Genomic DNA, 14,638 nt, shown 5'->3' with positions numbered 1-14,638 from the left:
TAAAAGATGTATTTAATTTAACAAATTTCAATATATTGACAGAATTTGGCAGGTTATGGTTTTGTCACAATGTACAATAATTGTTGTAATGCTTATACTAAATTATTAAATAACAAATTCCCCCTTTAAATTTATACTACAACAGTGCATGAGTGTATTTCTACTGCCTTGAAGATAAATTGAAATTTTGATATGAAGTTTATATATCGCTTTATTTATTATATTGGCAAATTTGCTTATTACTTGTCGACACTTACAGTGAAATATTTCTTTCTGACTTTTCCATCAGCTTGTAACTATGCTGTGTTGCGAAATCTGCTGCATGTAGTCGCGCTGTTCCAGTGTTTCCTCGTCGATTTGTCGTGTCGCAGCGGAAACTGCCGAAGTATCCCTCGTGCTGCCACAGGAACTTTTCCAAGTGAAAACAACACTACACTATATTTTTAAAATTTCACTTGTCACTTTTTTGTTTTTAATTTTTACAAGTTCACCTCTTATCAATTTGTTGTAGTTGTATTAATTGCTTGTTGAGACTGCTAAACGTATTTTCGGGCTAATGTCACTTCCACTGATGTACCATTTTGACTTTTGTCAAGTTTTGTTACGACATTTAATCACCAATATGTCTGCGTGAGTATACTGATTTTTACTGATTTGTTTATAATAGCAGCTAGCACTTGTTTTTTAGGAGCAAAATTTACGATGTTGCTGCTACAGGTAAACATGAGAGACTCCCTACCTCGAGCCCGGATATTGGTTTTATAGAATGTGCAAAACAATTGAAAATTACTATGACAACATAACAATCGTATTTTTGGAATTTTATTTTTACAAATACTGACTTTTTAATGGACTTGTGATGCATGAACTTTTCATTTTCAAATTCTTTGCATTTTTCTGCGTCTTTTGACACTAATTACACCTTTCTAGGTTAACTTGAACGTTATGTCAAAATGTTACATATTTTTACAAAATTCACTTATGTCATTATTATTCTGAACGAGCAGATAACCGAAATGCCAATGACATCGAAAATATTCTTCAATCAGCAGAACGAAGACCATCAACAAGCACCAGAAGAAATATTCAACCAAGAGATCATGCTAGAAGATTGGAATTTTGTGAATGAGTCAACGCTACTCGTCAATTGGTTCTGATGATACTTTTTACCGACGAAACCACTTTTACCAGGGACGATATTAATAACCATCACAACAATCATCGTTGGTCCGATAACAATCCACATTCTAGTGTAGAAATCCATTTCCAACACAGATTTACTGTTAATATCTGGTGTGGAATGATTAGTCATCAACTAACTGGGCCATTTATATTACCGAATCATCTAACAGCAGCCCGATATTTAGAGTTTTTGCAGAATGACTTTCCAGCGTTATTGGAGGAAGTTCCCTTGAAGAAACGACTACGCATGATTTTTCAGCATGACGATGCTCCGTCCCATTACAGTCGACAGGTAACCCATTACCTAAATGAATAATTTGGAGAGAGATGGATTGGTTGTGGGGGGTGGGGGGGCCTATTAATTGGCCAGCTAGGTCTCCAGACCTAACTCCCATGAATTATGGACTTTGGGGATGTATGAATCAAGAAATTTATCGTGAAAAAGTAAATAAACGTGTTGAATTGAGAGGTCGTATAATGGCTACAGCTACGCGAATAAAACAGCACCCTATAAAACTAAAACATCCGGTGTACTGTTTTAATTATATTTAAGTTAATATGTATATTAACTATTTATCAGACAAGCACATTTATTAATGTTAACATTTACAACCGTTTTTACATTAGGCATTAAGTAAGTTACATATTATTTTTTTACTGAAACGTTACTTTGTAACAAATATTTAAAATTATTTCATTTAAATAACGAAGTACCTATCCAATAAATTTTACATTTTAATGTACAAGCAATAAGGAGGCGCTGATTACAGTGTTCAAGAACACCATAATTCCAGGAAACATATATTTAACTTAAATGTAAAGGGTAATTACTATAACAGGTTATTAAGAGATACTTTCTGTAATTAAAAGATGTGAAATAATTGCCGGGCAATCAGAGGAATTCGAATTGGAGTTATGAAACACCTGCTTATGTATGTTTGGGAATGATCTTATCAGAAGTTTTCTGTAAAGGTTTTACTACTCCGTTGATGGTCATATTGGAATTAAATGAACATCAAATTATGCAAGTGTGAAATAGTATATTTAATTTGGGCATTGGTCGCCGATTTTTTCTCCAAAAGTAGGTCGGAATAGAAGGTGAAGCCTAAAAATTTGAGCTCGAGACGATCACCACTGTGGAAATTTTTTGAAATTTAAAAAATGTAAATTTTTTATTCATTTTCAGAATTTTATATATTTGGGTCTGTATATAACTTAGAGACTAAACCAAACGGGATTTTTCTCTACTGACATCTGTTTTAAATTGTTATATATAATGCCGTGACAAATAAAAACACTTGTTAAAAGTTGAATTTTTTAGATATCTTACAATTTTTTATCATTTTACTGGAGAATTAAATTTTTTATGCTCCATATATGTTTTTGTTTCTGTAAAAATAATAAATAAGTATTAATTCATTGCCTAAAATTTAAGAAATTAAGAATAATAAGTGCCATAAATAAATATTAGTAGAAAATTGGAAGATTTAAAAATTGACAGCTCGTGGACCATCTCTATCCATAATTGAATTTTTTAAAATTGTTTGGGAATAAAATGGACTTTATTCTCTGATTCTTTCAAGCTATTTCGGGTTGACAGAAAAAAGTTTTTGTTATCTGAAAACAGCGGTTTTCAAAAAATAGATTGGCTTTGCGAGGTCATACAGGGTGTCTCACGGTGACGGCAAATTAGAATTATTTCAGAGACTACTTCATATACTTGCACATAGAATAAAACGGGGACTTTAACAATAAGTTTGTGTAAGCCATTGGCAAATAAAAAGTTGCATGATTCCTCACCTCAGCGCGTGGTTCTAGAAAACCTAGCTACTCTAGCAAATCTGGGCAATAGATTTTATTATGAATTAGATTATAAAGGAATTTTACCGACTGACAACGCCTGCGGGTTTCTAAACGTCTTTGAACATTTTCAAGGGCATCAGAGTGTAATTGGTAATAGGGAATCCAAATCAATGACCAATACTCAAGCTTCGATCTAACAGAATTGAAGCAGAATTTCCAAAGCCGCTCATTTTCCTGGCATGTGATTGTATTTGATAAATGTGATCAACAAAACTCAAACGGGAATCAAATAAAACTCCTAAATCTTTAATTGTTTCCACAGATTGCAAGCTCTGATTATTAATTTTATATATATATATATATTTCTCAAAATTTATCTTTCTGGTATATGTAACCACTTTACACTTAGCAACGTTAAGTTCTAACCTACACCACAGTTCAATATTGGCCAGATCATTCTGCAAGATTAAGTTATCTGAGGTATCATCAATTTTCCTATATATTTTCAAATCATCAGCGAAAATTAGATTTTCGCATTTCAAGACAGAACAAATATCATTGATAAAAATAAATTAGGAAAAGCAATGGGCGTAAATTGGATCCTTGGGGGACGCCTGATGCTGCCGTAAGTCGCTGAGATTTGTATCCATTAAACGCAACAAAGTACGTTCTATCTTTAATATAAGACGAAAATAGGTCCAATAATGCAAGGCTAAAACCAATTCCTCCCAGCTTTTTCAACAGAATACGATGATCAAAAGCCTTAGATATGTCCGTGCAGACTACATCTACCCTGCCATCAGAGTCCAAAATATTTGATAAATATTGAGTAAAAACTAGCAAGTTACTTTGGGTAGATTTACCGGTTAAAAATCTGTGTTGGGTAGATGAAAGCGAAGGTCTGATGGAAGGAATAATACCTGAAACTTTGACACGTACTTAAAGGGTAAAATGGAATGTCATGTGTAACCTTGGATACACTTGTTGTATAGACAAATATTGTTACTAAAAAGACATTCGCTTGCTGAATAAGTATTGTATAAATTGAATAATTTATAAAATGATTTAAATAAAAAAACAAATTGAGTTTAATGAGAACGAAAGAGAAGAAAAAAACACCAATTTTCCTAAACGAAAGTTAAAATTATAATTTACAAATTAGAAATTTATCGACAAAAAACTGACCACCTTTCGAATCCCATTTGCCTGCGTCGCAATAAAGCGCAAGCTAAGAGTACGCACACATCAATAAACCCCCTCAGGACGACGCGATTACCAAAAGAAGCTATTCCGCCGTCGCGTCACCCCGGTTGGCGGGTTACCTCGTACGTACCGCCCGCAAAAAGACAGGCGGATCGGCGGGCGATGCGTCGGCACAAATCACCCCCCTAAGTGGCTGATCTTTCTTCCGTTCGAGGAGACGTAAACCCGTGTCGTGGTAAACAAGCCGTAAGGGATCACGGACACAAGTGGCGGGCCACGGTGTCACGGAGGCGGCGGCGGCGGTGGCGGCGAGAAGTGGGCCCGACAGAGAACAAGTGTATCAACACGTAGCGGGCGCGTGGCTTACCAACCTAACCGATGTCTGCCCATTTCCGGCTATGATCCCCACGGCGTCGTTTTCGAGCCACGCGAACGGGGACGTCACGCTCGCTCGTTGGGGCGAGCTGCCGCTGCTTGCACGCCTTCCTCGTTTCTCGTAACCCCGCTGTCGACACGCCACGGGACATCTCCATTCACACCGTCCGCGATAATTAACGCTGAATAATGTCCTGGGCCCAGGCGATTATTGCGTCTCCCCGCCCTTCGTGGCCTTCCGAAGGATCTATTACGGTCTGTCTGGTACCTTTAAAGTAACTGTTTTTTTTTAATACGTCGCTCATGTGTAATTACGTGCCCAGATCAGAAAGTGGTACTTTACAGGGAGAGCATGCAGATTCTGTATTTGATGGAAATTTAAAAAATTTGGTCGCTGAAAGTTTGACGGGCCAGGAAATTGTCTCTGTTGAAGAGATCTTGGACGGGAATTCGATGTGGAAAGTTCGCATTCACATTAGGGGTTGTAGACCAGGGCGGATCTGTTTTGTGGTGGATGTGAGAGGGGGCAAGCAATTTTTTTTTTACCTTTAATACAACTCACATAATAAAAGTGTAGATCCCTTGATCTGGGCGAGGTCCGGAACATTTTCAAAATTGTAAAAATGTAAAAAATTTTTTAATAAATACCTATTTTATCCTAGTTTTTTACTTATATCTTGGAACCTATGCACTTTGGAAGAATATTGAAGAGGAAAAAAGTTTTAGTATTGAATTTTGCATAATATACTCTAGAAATGTTTAAAGGGGTTTCCACGTGAAATCTGCACCGGCGTGTTTTTTAACAATGGTGTCTTCAGTGTGTTGCTTGTTGATAGAAATAACTTTTGACCAATTATCAGAGCTCTATCTTTGCTCATTTTTAAAAAAATGGGGTTGCAACCCTTAACTTCAAAATCATTTTTCTATAAAACTATGATAGATATTTGAATAAATCCAACGGCATATGAAAGCTACTGATAAGAATTATATTGCATATTTTTTTCATAGTTTTTCAACTATATAAACAGTGAGAAAAAAAAATTGAAAAAATGAAGGGTGGTTTTTTGTGGCTATTTCTCGAGATACACTAACCAAAAAAATCACGTATAATCAGTGAGTCTTAAGCTACAATGCATAGCAGTTACATAGATCTGCGATGGGTGGATCATATTCAAAATAATCATTTTATGTTGCTAGGTACAGTATTGTGAACTGATACTTGTTAGAACTTTAGAATATACCACGACAGTGATGTGTGAGATCTTTGTGAAGTTGCAATATTTGTGTAAGTTTTAACTGACGTATTACACTTACAGATGTTATATAAAAAGATATCGGTATCCGATTTTGTCATAATTAGTCTGAAAATTAAATCTTTATAGTATGCCTGTAGACTCACAATGGTACGAATATTGTATCCCAATGTCACCTTGGAACAAATGGAACAAAATCAATTGCGCGTGCGCAAGCTAACAGCTGATCCAGTCAAGCAGAGGTTAAGTTCTACATTGTTCATGGGTGAATGATTCGTTTCTATATTTTAAAAATAATTATAAATAAATATTAAATATGTGACCGAAGATTTTATTGTATGTTGAAAATTAAAAAAATCATTATTGTGAAGACTGGTTAAAATATTCGACATTACATATATGTACTTTTCACATCAATTGAAGCTATAATAAGGCTAGAGAGTATAATATTCGGTTGGATATAATTTTGCATATTTTTTATTTTGTTAAAGCCTTTATCGAAATAAAAAAAAAGTTGTTGGAAAATCCAACATTTTTTTTTATTTCGATTAAAGTTAATACATTTATTATGTATACCAAAAAAATTGTTGGAAAATCCAACAAATTTTTTTTTATTTCGATTACAGTTAATACATTTATTTTGTATACCGCTATTGTCTTCCATTTTACAATAATATAAAGGCTTTAACAAAATAAAAAATATGCAAAATTATATCCAACCGAATATTATACTCTCTAGCCTTATTATAGCTTCAATTGATGTGAAAAGTACATATATGTAATGTCGAATATTTTAACCAGTCTTCACAATAATGATTTTTTTAATTTTCAACATACAATAAAATCTTCGGTCACATATTTAATATTTATTTATAATTATTTTTAAAATATAGAAACGAATCATTCACCCATGAACAATGTAGAACTTAACCTCTGCTTGACTGGATCAGCTGTTAGCTTGCGCACGCGCAATTGATTTTGTTCCATTTGTTCCAAGGTGACATTGGGATACAATATTCGTACCATTGTGAGTCTACAGGCATACTATAAAGATTTAATTTTCAGACTAATTATGACAAAATCGGATACCGATATCTTTTTATATAACATCTGTAAGTGTAATACGTCAGTTAAAACTTACACAAATATTGCAACTTCACAAAGATCTCACACATCACTGTCGTGGTATATTCTAAAGTTCTAACAAGTATCAGTTCACAATACTCTACCTAGCAACATAAAATAATTATTTTGAATATGATCCACCCATCGCAGATCTATGTAACTACTATGCATTGTAGCTTAAGACTCACTGATTATACGTGATTTTTTTGGTTAGTGTATCTCGAGAAATAGCCACAAAAAACCACCATTCATTTTTTCAATTTTTTTTCTCACTGTTTATATAGTTGAAAAACTATGAAAAAATATGCAATATAATTCTTATCAGTAGCTCACATATGCCGTTGGATTTATTCAAATATCTATCATAGTTTTATAGAAAAATGATTTTGAAGTTAAGGGTTGCAACCCCATTTTTTTAAAAATTAGCAAAGATAGAGCTCTGATAATTGGGCAAAAGTTATTTCTATCAGCAAGCAACACACTGAAGACACCATTGTTAAAAAACACGCCAGTGCAGATTTCACGTAGAAACCCGGTGTGACCCTTTATTACCGATATTGCAAAGTAGCAATAATTGATGAAAAAAGGCAAAATAATCAAGTTTTTTGTATATTTTTTTTTAATATTTTAATTTCTCTGAGGACATTCTAATTTTAAAGAAAAGCCAAAGAAATTTGTATGTTAAAGTGTGTAATATACAACATTAAATATATCAATTACTGGTAAATAACAAGATAAAGAAACAGAAATTGACTATCAATGCCGAACACGTGGAGTGAAATAAAGTGAGGTTAAATGTTAAATGAAATTGAAAAATTGACATTCTACAATTTTAAGGATTACCAACTAAGTGAAAACAAAAATTTTTAAAGTAAAACTACCAATATACTAATATCAAAATATCAGCTGTGAATTAATGAGATTCCCAAAGATACTTGAATAAAGGTTTATAATTACAATTTAAATTGACTTGAGTATTAACACAGTTATTAGGGTTCGTTCTAATTTCTCTAATTTTTTAACATTCTAATTTTGACAAAAAAAACTTTAGAGTATAATAAAACAACACACCAAATTTCATTAAAATCGGTTCTATAGTTTTCGCAAAATCAGTTTTTGAAAAATATTTTGAAACAAAATTTTCGAATTTTCAAAATGTTTCACAGCCTCAAATAAAACATCTAGATACTTGAACATTTTTTCACATAGAAAAGACCACTCAACGTTTTTGAAAAATTGAAATCGGTTGATTAGGACGGCCACAGTAAATTTTTAAAGGTAACACTCCTTTTTTTATTTTTAAACAATTAGATTACATTTATCAATTTGCAATTTAGTTTTTTTCAAAAATTATAATTTTAAATATTTTTTTTTAATTTGTTTAAACAAAAATTATTTAAATAATTTTAATAATTATAACTAAATATATTCATATTCAGTGTTGAAATGTATACGTAAAAAAAATTTTTCATTGAAAAATGCAATAGCATAGGGGTATTAATGCATTAATAATAATCTTTGTTTATAACAAAATATGTGCAAATTAGACAGTTGCTATTACGATATTCGAATTCCTTGGCTCGCCAGACATCGGATTAAAAAAAAAGATCGAAATTGGTCCATTCAAAGCCGAGATAATGCAATTTTTTTCGTAAATTCGCATTTTGAACCTCCGAATTAAATCTCGGAGCGAATGCCCCCTCCCCCACTTTTCGTGCAATGACCGCTTTTCCGATGATTTATCTATGATGCCGATAACTTATTGACATGAACATTTTTTCTAGCTTAGAACTCGGAAAAACGAAGCCACTGGATCAAAGATTATTGCTAAACTGTTTATAAATTAACGGTAAATGCATATAAACTTAGACCGCTTATATCTCGAGAACCAATAAACGGAATTTAACTTTTTTTAAAAAAAGAAGCGTCTTCCCGAGTACTTTAAAATTATAATTTTTGAAAAAACTAAATTGTAAATAATAAAAAAGTGTGTTAATTTTAAAAATTTACTGTGGCCGTCCTAATCTTTTCTATTTTTCTATTTCTAAAAATTTTCAAGTAACTAAATGCTTTATTTGCGGCAGTGCAACATTTTGAAAATTCGAAAATTGTTTTTCAAAATTAAAAAAAAAAAATATTTTGCGAAAAATATAGAACCGATTTTAATGAAATTTGGTATGTTGTTTTATTGTACTCTAAAGTTTATTTTATTAAAATAAGAATGCCATCGGAGAAAAAAAAATTATCCAAAAAACTTGATTATTTTAATTTTTTTCATCAATTATTGCTATTTTGCATTTTGATAGTATATTGTGCAAAGTTCAATTCTAAAACTTTTTCCTCTTCAATATTCTTCCAAAATGCATAGGTTCCAAGATATAAGTAAAAAAACTCAGATAAAATAGGTATTTTTTAAAACTTTTTAAACATTTTTGCGATTTTGAAAATGTTCCGGACCTCGTCCAGATCTAGGGATCTACACTTTTATTATGAGAGTTGTACTGAAGATATTCCAGCAAAAGCTTGCCCCCTCTTACATCCGAGAAGTGGGATATTTTTGAAATTGCTTGGACAGGTATGAAGTTTCCTTGAATCGTGCGTAGTTAAGATGGATTGTTTTTTTGAAAATTATTTTTCGATCCTAACTTCTGTTGACGATTATACATCACATTTCTTCTTTTTCAACCACATTGTTAATGGCGTCAAATGAATGCAGTTGTTTGCAGCGTAGTGGATGGTAGACGTGCATTTAATCCTGATATTCTAATCAATACGGGGTGATTTTTCTTGATGTAGAGCTGGTGATAATGAGGACATTTGGATTTTTTACTATAAAAGGCTTCTTAGTGAGCTTATTATGTTGGTTTTAAAAAGCAGAGGTTTTAATTCGGCGAAAATTGTAATTTGACGGATTTGGCTTTTCGAAAAAGCGACATTAAAAATTGAATTCAGGCTGCATTATTAGCAGTAATGAGCTTACTATAAAATTTATCACATAAATCTATGAAATTTGGTAATTCTGATACATCACCATCAAAAAATGGAATTAGGTCTACAATATAATCGCGAATATAATAATATAATATTTGTTTGAAGCATATTTTGATTTGTGGATCTTATTTGTGGAAGGGCGAAATGGGCGGTGACTATTAGATGCCTTCATTATAGCCATCTTTCTCTATCGCACGGATTTCTATGACTTTCTTTATCGCTCTCACGTAACGGCCGATGAACCATGGGGACTTTCCGACCCTGTATAGTATACAATAGTCTTATAATAGCATATAGAATTCTAATAAAGAATAAAGCGCATTTCTTTCAGTGTAGTAGCAAATATTAATAGAATACTGCCTCATAAAGGAAATAAGTCCCCTTTTTTTGTAGCGGTATCCAAATTCACCTTACAATTTTTCGTATCTTAATAAATATGTAGGTTAATTGTTTAATCTGATTTTCTTTATTTAAATTATAATTATTTTATTTCATTAGTGACTAAAAAAGTTTGTACTACATGCAACATTGATTTCACGATTTAGATGAAAATTTCCATAAAATAACCAACACAATTCCATTTTTTAATAATTGTATCTCCAATTGATTTAATAAAATGAAAAGTTGTAATTAATATTCTGTTCTATTCAGTGATATGAAAGATTTTCTCTGACCCATTTTAAAACACAAAGAGAAATTCTACACAAACCGATCATTTTGGATTTGTGTTTCCTTAACAAATTTTTTACGATTTACAATGCGACATTTTTGGGGCCACATTGGGGCGCGCAGCGAAAGTTAGAATATGCCCACGGGACTAATTCGAAAAAGTTTTCACGACAGCATAAGGACAAGTGATTCCTCGATAACAGATAAAGTTAGAACTTCGTCCCGACATTGGCACTAACTAACTAAATCTCGAAGAGAGACGCCAAGCGTAACCGCGCCAAAACCGTTCATTCACTCGGTATAATTAGATGTATAAAGCCATGTTCGTTTCGGAACGACCGTAACCGTAAATTTTAACATCGATATAAAGATGAATTATACAGGATCTTAACTGTTACGGTGACAATCTTGAGCCGGGTTATTGCAAGAGTAATGGGGGGTTTGATGGTTACTTTGATTGGGGTAATATTTAGTTAGTTATGAAATTAAGGTAGTAGCATCGCTGGAATGGATATACAGAGTGAATTTAAGTGAAGCAGCATAAAGCCACCTTTATAATTTTGAGCGCAAAACAATTGGACTTTAGTCCATTCTAAAAAAAGGAATGAATTCTGAGGTTTTAAAATTTTAGAGGTTACTACAGAGAATGTATGGCGAGGAATAATAATTATTTGGAAAATACAAGACTTAATGTCGGCATTTAATTTATTAAAACAGCCAAGCCATTAAATCTACTTTACTGCCAAATTAAACACACATTATTTTCGCAGATCAATTTCAATTTTATCATATTAGCAAACAAAGCTATTTATTTTATATTGTTAAAATTGTATGATAGTTCTTTCACGAATAATAATAATTTCAGGTCGTCTGTGGTTGCTATGAGACGTTATTAAGTAAATAATTTAGGTACACAATAATCGCCATATTGTTCCTATTTAAATCCGCAAAAATGACTATTTATTATTTGAGATGGAAGAATTTACATTAACTCACAATCAGCCAGAAATTATTGAAACAGCAAAGCAAATAGAGTGTAATTTATTACCAGAAAAAACGAAGAAGATATATCAGCAAACATAAAAAATTTATTGTTTGCCGGACTGAGAATAACATTGTGATTTTCAGAAAATGTATTACTGGTTTATTTTTATGAATTAATACGCAAAAGTATGAAATCTTCATTATGGTCAATATATGCGATGTCCAGAGCTACTTTGAATGTCTACAACAACATCGATATTGGAAGTATCTAAAACTAAAAGCATTCTTGAAACGGCAATCGGATGGATATCGTACTAATTACGCGTTTTAGAAAACAAACAAATTAAAGAATTCTAATGGAGGTCTCTGATGATACGTATTTAGATACAAAGGTAATCATAAAAAAAATATATTTTTGTAAACGAAGAATACTGACTACTTATTATTATTTTAGGTGGCAATGAGTCCTACCATATCCGGGGTGTATCGAAGTGATGAACTACTTCAAATGAAAATTGGAGACAATAAAGATATGGGAAATATATTGCTGATCACTATGCCAACTACAAAAAGAAAGAAAAAAAGATCCTTTATTCTAGGTGAATATTTAGACATACAGGGTGCGCATTAATGTGTAGAAGTACGATATCTCCATTATTATAGAAGATATCAAAAAAGTTATATACAAAAATTGTAGCCTACTTAAAACTGCACATTTTAAAATTATTTTCATATATACAGAGTGTTACGTATTACCAGGGTGAACTAAATATACTATTTTTTAAATGAGACACCCTATATATTATTTCAAACTTAGATTAAGCTCATTTCTCCCATGCTTCCAATATAGGGTTTAATTATGTTATATAGTGTATTTCAAAAGTTATGGTCAATTGTATACGAGAATCATTCCCATTTCAGCGTCCTGTATATACCCTAATCAGAGCAACTTAACAATAATTTTTTGCACGCATAACTTTTTGATATTGGCACAGTTTTACGAGAAAGTGCTATTTCTTTATTATTGCAACAGTTGAATATAGGGCGAACCAAAACTCGAGCACATAATTTTCTCAATTTTTTTAAATGAATCACTTTGTATTTTATTTTAAAAACTGGAAATACACTATATGCTCTTTCATTTTTATAAGGTTTTTATAAAATAGAGTTTTAAAAAAATTCATATTATAACAAGTTGGCCGTGGGTGAATGTTAGTAAGTATACAAAAGATGGGGTTAGAGAAATATCCTGTCTTGTCAAATTCATATCCTCTTAAGTATTTAATATTAACAGGAGGCCTTAAAGTCGCTAATAGCAACACTGGGGTGTCTCCTATTACAACACCCCTAACGATGTGTCGAATTTTAAACAGATCGTTCAATACAATAAGGTTGGTTTCATAAGCGACGTACATAAAGCACTTACAAAATCAAGTAAACAAAATGGCATAATTACGTTTTTGTTTCCGCATATTTCAATTTGTTTAGGTACTAGGAACAGCATCGGCAAATCTGCATGACTTATTACGTGGCTAAGTTGGAATATAGTTGTAACTATTGTAAATATAGTAGTAGTGGTTGAGTTTTTTCATGTCATAATAATTCTAACGTACCTCTGTTTTATACAATACTAGCAATCCGCCCCGCCTTCGCACGAGCAAATATAAAATAGCCTATGTTACTCCGAGGAGATGTAGCTTTCGGTAAAATTGGTTGAGTAATTTTTGAGTTAAATCGTAACAAACAAATAATCAATCATCTTTCATCTAATGCGACCCTAATATTAATTTTAAAATAATTCACGATATATCTATATACCTAAATACAACAAACGAACTCAAAACTAAAAATGCAAAACCTTTAAATTTAAAACAATATAGGTAACTACCAACAATGTGAAAACAAAACGAATTAAATTAAAGTACCTATGTTCAGGACTATCAATTTTAATTAATAAGTAAGTAGTTAGGTATCTAACTACTTAAAGAAAACAAACACGAAACAAAAATGCGACTATGAAGTTTTAAATGATTCACAATAAGAAAAAAAACAAACAAATTATTAAAACTCAATGAAATAAAAGTATGTTTGCAAGTATCTATGTATGTTCCGACTACCTAAAGACAACAAATACAAAACAAAAATGTGACCTTAAAATATCGAACGCAATTATAACTTTCCAACAACACCCAGAAAGAAAACACAGTCGTCAGTCTCACCTCCATTCGTTCCAAGTCAGTTTATTAAAGGATCACGCGCGCGTTATCGTTCGGCTTATTAGCTAAACAGTAGGAAGACGGTGCGGGGGGAGGTTCGGCGATCGCATCAAGCGAAGCGAGGCGCTTGAATTTTATTCTCGCGTCCGTAATTTTTTTGCGATTACTCCTAAGATATTCATTTAAATTATATGGTGTAAAAGAGTAAAATAATGTGCATGAAATGCTTAAAGCCTCTAACTTATTTAAAATGATAAGGATTAATACCGTATTTGTGTAAATAGTTTTTACATTACCGCTTTATAATTGCCAATTTTTTAAAGTATTAAAATGGATATAGGTAGTATGTTATATTTAACATATAGACATATGTCATCGCGGACTTTTCTGTAGGCGTATATAAGATACACAATTCCACCATACATTGATACATTACATAAACTTTCGGACCCCCCCGGCTCGGACGCGAGCGCGGGTCGAAATTAATTTCGTTGCGCATTATTTTGATTTTGCTATATCTCCTAAGGTATTCATTTAATTTGCGTGGTGTGAAGGGAAAAATAATCTTCATGAAATGCTCAAGCCAACTAACGTATTTAAAATTATAAGGATTAATACCGTATTTGTGTAAATACCTTTACAATTACCGCTTTATAATTGCCCATTTTTTAAAGTATTAAAATGGATATAGTGTGTTAACCTTAAGAGATAGATATATGCCATCGCGGACTTTTCTGTAGACCTATATAAGATACACAATTCCACCATACATTATTTTGTTATATCTCAAAGGGTTTAGGCAGCGTTTTCGTTGAAAAGTCCCAGACGGCTTATTTT

This window comes from Anoplophora glabripennis, unplaced genomic scaffold (genome assembly GCF_000390285.2).
Source record: "Anoplophora glabripennis isolate ALB-LARVAE unplaced genomic scaffold, Agla_2.0 scaffold100, whole genome shotgun sequence".
NCBI classification, from domain to species: Eukaryota; Metazoa; Arthropoda; class Insecta; order Coleoptera; family Cerambycidae; genus Anoplophora; species Anoplophora glabripennis.
This window is presented reverse-complemented; position numbering follows the sequence as displayed.